Source organism: Rutilus rutilus (assembly GCF_951802725.1).
Source record: "Rutilus rutilus genome assembly, chromosome: 15".
NCBI classification, from domain to species: Eukaryota; Metazoa; Chordata; class Actinopteri; order Cypriniformes; family Leuciscidae; genus Rutilus; species Rutilus rutilus.
The window spans coordinates 11,080,627-11,085,970 of NC_140220.1; the positions used below are offsets into that span (position 1 = coordinate 11,080,627).

A 5,344-nucleotide genomic window follows, 5' to 3' on the forward strand; every position below is an offset into this window, starting at 1 on the left:
TGCATAATGACTCTGCCTAATGAGCCATTCATTCAGGTGTGACACTGACTGAGCCACAATGCAAGGACAAAAGATGTATTTAGACTTATATTGACCATTTAAGATTTCGCTTACATCTCTCTTGTAAATATGTTTTGCTATTTTATTAAAAATGTTACAATTACAACAATAATTACAATTTCAACAATATTTCAAGTGTACTCTTTCTTTGTAAAAAAAAAAAAAAAAAAAGATTATAGGCCTACATTTAATCATATGTATTCATTAGTTTGAATATAGCCAACATTGGAACATCTAACATCTTAGTCTATGACTTTATTTTTGACAAAAATAGTATTTTATATATATATATATATATATATATATATATATATATATAACGTTAGATATGAGCAAAAATTGCTAAACAAAAGCTTATTTGATGTGGCAGTATATTCTACAGTAGCCTAAAAACTGTTTAATACGTTACTTATACAAATACATTTTATTTCAACATATTTCAGTCGATTTTTACTCATCTCAGTACACTGTTAGCAATTGATGTAATTTTTACAATAAATTTTACAACAACATATTGTATTCATTTTTTTATTGTAAATGCAGATGCATGATGGGAAATTTATGGACAGTCCTGTAATTTTATTGTAACTACACTGTAGAAGCATTATTTTACAGCCACCGCATAGCATTGTGGGATAGCTGCTGTTTGAATTTTGAAATTGCGCGGCCATGGCGGCCAACGGTACCAGAGAATCAAACATTTTTGGAAGAAGAACACATCTCAGGTATGAAACGTTAACATGAAATATATCATATTATATGGATATATTAATACCGTTGATATAAGTGAGTGCTGCTGATTGTTTCATTTGGTATATTTCAGTGACATTAGCTTCAGTGACGTTCGCCCCGAGTCGACTAAAAAAACAACCTGAACTGACCGCGGTGAAGTGGCGTATTCTTACTCAATCCATACGGAAAAGGACCACATGCAGGTGTAAAGGTACGAGATATTCTCAATTTTTCGTTTGGTATATTTTAGTGACATTAGCTAGACACGTTAGATCCCTAGAATGTTGGCTCAACTCGCCCCGACTCGACTCGCTCACTCCCGGTATAGTAAACAACCTGAACTGACAACGGTAAAGTGGCGGCGTCTTACACACAATCCATAAGGAAAAAGGTAAGTTACCACATCAGGTACAAGACACTAGATATTCACGATGGAAAAACAAACATGGTGAGTAGAATCGAGTCGAGCTGAGCTTGTAATGTAACGTTAATGGAAAACCACCACAATGACGATAGCTCAAATGACGTTAGCCCAGACTGTAAAAATAAGCATTAACGTTTGCCCGGTAAGCTTCCTTAGCTCAGGTTATCATTGCATTGATTACACTTGCTACCGGACAGGCTGTTGTAACGTTATTAGGACTTCTGTTTTGCTGTCTAACCGGGGGTCTTGAAGTCGTGGTGGTTTGCACACTAACTTTAGCATAAACGTAGCTTGCAGATTTTACGGTCACTGAATAACGTTACTTAGAGAATTAAATTAAGATACCAGGATTTTAATTTAATTAATATTTCAAATAACGAGATTGAAATATGGGCTTTAATTAAATGACAATGTTGGTATCTTAATTTAATTCTGTAAGTTAGCTATAACGTTAACTGTGATAAAAGCTGAATATAGCATCTGGTATGTTCAGATGTTATAACTTTACTTATACTTTGTGCTTGGCCAACCAGTCCAGGGTGAAAAAGCAGTCATGTAAGTAAGCTGTCTTTATCTAAAATAAACTGCGCGTGCGCAACTTAAACCAACCAGCATCGTCATTAAATATGTTTTCGGATCCTGGGTTCTGTTGAAAGGCTTTCACTGCTCTCTTTGTCTTCAGAGAAGGCAGCAAATTATCAGGAGTATTAAAATCAAGTTTTGTTAGTCTCAAATTATATGTGGCTGCCTGGCAGACTGTATGGAATATTAAAATAATAATAGATTTGTAATTGGTATTTGTTGTGTAATTGGTAATACATATGGTAATGTTTACATTTTTTATTCCCTAGCCCTCTGCCACAGCTGCTGATATCCAGAGAGAGACCCTACCAAGCACACCCTGCTTAATTGAAAAAGGTATATTCTTCCCTAAATGAAAATAACCCCATGATTTACTTACCTCCAAGCCATTCTTTCAGACAAATACAATCTGAGTTATACAAAAAAAAACACACAAAAAAAAAAAAAACTGACACTTCCCAGCTTTATAATGGCAGTGGATCAGTTTGAAGCTCAAACAAGTGCATTTATCCATCATAAATGAGCTCCACGCAGCTCTGAGCGGTTAAAATAGGCCTCCTGAAGCGAAGAGTTTGTGTAAGAAAAATATCCATATTTAACACGTCACAAAGTAAAATTCTAGCTTACGGCCATACACAGTCTACTTGCATTCAAAGTGCAACTTACACAACTTATGACGTCAGAAGTAGCGTAGTGCGTCATGGCGTAGTGTAAATATCAGCAGTACGTTGCATAAGTTGCGCTTTAGAGTAAAATCTGTATGTTATTGTTCTTTTGGCCGGAAGCTAGTAATTTTACTTCATGTAAGAAAAATATGAATATTTAAAACTTAAACTCATTGCTTTGCTTCAGAAGGCCTTTATTAATCCCTCAGAACTGTGTGAAGCACTTTTATGATGGATAGATGGACTTTTTTGAACTTCAAACTGATGTTGCAATCCACTGCCATTATAAAGCTCGAAAGCATCAGAGTGTTTATTAATATAACTCCGATTGTAAATATATTCTGAATTTGATCCGTTTCAGGTCAGGATTTCTTTTTCAAATGGTTAAAATGTGCATTAAAAAGTTGGATGGAGGCCCAGCTATTACTGTTAAGTGTCTGTTCTACCTAGAGTTGGTATTCCCATGCAGGACATTTATGTGTAAACAGAAGAGTCTGACGGACAGCAGTTTAAAGGGATAGTTCACCCAAAAATAAAAATGCTGTCATTATTTACTCTTCCTCAAGTTGTTCCAAAACTGTATGACTTTCTCTCTTCTGCTGAACACAAAAGAAGATATTTTAAAGAAGGTTGGTAATTAAACAGTTGCTGGTCCTCATTGACTTCCATAGTATTTTTTTTTTTTGTCCTACTATGGAAGTCAATGGGGTCCATCAGTCGTTTGGTTACCGACTTTCTTCAAAATATCTTCTTTTGTGTTCAGCAGAAGAGAGAAAGTCATACAGGTTTGGAACAACTTGAGGAAGAGTAAATAATGACAGCATTTTCATTTTTGTGTGAACTATCCCTTTAACATTACGACTTTCATTAATTAATTAAATAAAACATTTTGAAGTGTGGTTAAGGTATTTAGCAATATGCTTTTGTCCAAAGCGTCATTCGATATACAGTGCATGCATGCATACAATGACATTATATATTTACAAAAAACAATGTAAAAGCCAATGTAATTCTAAATGTTATGTTGTTAATATTAAATAAATACATCAAAGTAATTTTCTTTTATGACAAAGTAGGAATAGGTTACTTTTGTTTTTTACACAGTATTTGTCATTATTTAACAGATATGAAAACTTAAAACTTTTTTTCCTCTCTCGGTTTTCAGAACTTTTTGTGGAGTCAACTCCCAGATGGGCTGCAAAGCAGAGAAGAGATACGGGCTCAACGCACCGGTTTACACCCTCCTAAGAAAACAGTTTTTAATAAAAGATTTAAAAGAAATCATTGTTGTGTTTTTAATTGCCTAATACGGATAATTACAGCATTGTTTTGTGATATTTACAAATAACAGGATATAGTACATTGAATTACAATATAAAATTCTGTCCTGTGAAAATACAGGAAATTCCTGGCAACTGAGTTGCAGTAAATATACAGTAAATTGAAATAAATTACAGCATTTTACTGTAATAATGCTACTATAATCACAGTAGCACTGCTGTATAAATACATTACTTTATTGTAATTATAAACAGTAATAATCCTGTATATTACTTGCTGTAAATTTACTGCAATTAGTTGCCAGGAATTTCCTGTAAAATTACAATACATTTTTAACAGTGTAGGCTATAGCAAAGCAGTTTATTCTTTCACACACAGACGCGCGATTCATATTTAGGCAAAACAGTCTTTACAAATATGTACCCTTCATTCATCTCACAGAAAGGCGAGTCATATTATAGAAATGCGATTCATCTTTTTGCGGTTTACATAGGCCTACACTAACGTTATTCCGTAACGTTATTACACATCAACACTTGAGAAAAGAAAACAGCCTACCTCACTCCTCAGCGGGATCTGCTCCTCATATCAGGAGATATTGCTCCTCATATCAGCACTGTTCTGAGGAATCTTTTCTCCATAAGGTAGGCTATATTATGCCTCACTCGCGACGCGCTTTGTTTACAGCTGATGTGGGCGTTCTCAGAATTTGCGTTTGAATAACACGCGCTCTCCGGGGAGTGGTCACATTACTTTTGAATGATCTCCTAATGAGCTCGACTGGAGTCGCTCTCTTTTTATACAGATTACAGAAGCTGAGAATATTTGTTTTTTATATAAATTACTTCATTTAAAAGATGCGATCTCAAGCTTTATGCCCGTGGGTCTGTTTGCCTGTTTGACTGAATTTTCGCGGAGTTATAGATCATTTTCGAACGCGTTTCAAATGGGAGTTTACTGACAGAGAGAAGGCAGAAATCGCATCATGTTAATTTTTCTTTATTTGTCAAAAAGCGAAACACTTTATTTTTATTGTGAGTATACAGAAAAAAAATAGAAAATGAACAGGATCGATTGATGTATTACACGAAAATGAAAGATCAAAATTAACAGAGCATTTAGTGTTTATTATTCATTGCTAAAAAAAAAAAACGAGCAAAACGCGCGGGCGCGTTTTTGGTCCCCAGAGGGTTAAGCACACCAGTGCATTAAACAGTAGGATCTATCTCACACCTTCCAGTCCCTCAGGTCGAGTACTACTGAAAGTTGTGCCTGTGCTTCTACATAATAAGGACAGAACAATTGAGACCTTTGCGATATTAGACGACGGAGCTGAACGTACCATGCTGCTACCTGCCGCTGCTCAACAGCTTCAGCTGGAAGGGAAGGAGGAAACTTTAGCCTTACGTACTATCCGTCCTGATGTCACATTCCTGACTGGCTTAGTTGTTACCTTTGATGTGTCCTCCAGAAGCAATCCAGTAGTCAAGTACAGAATCCAGAATGCCCTCACTGCAGATGGATTAGATCTTGTGGAACAGAGCTACCCAGTGAAAGCTCTTCAACGTCGATATGTCCACTTGAGAGATATTCCATTGCA

The 5,344-nt window shown here is 35.5% G+C and overlaps 1 long non-coding RNA gene across 1 annotated transcript; it reads left to right on the top strand.

The window, feature by feature from the left end:
* The first annotated feature begins 563 nt into the window (after positions 1–563).
* LOC311305517 lies at positions 564–3,739 on the top strand. The gene is made up of 4 exons (XR_014630020.1): positions 564–785; positions 884–1,003; positions 2,068–2,134; positions 3,629–3,739. It is a non-coding gene; the product is annotated as an uncharacterized lncRNA (long non-coding RNA).
* The last annotated feature ends 1,605 nt before the right edge of the window (positions 3,740–5,344 follow it).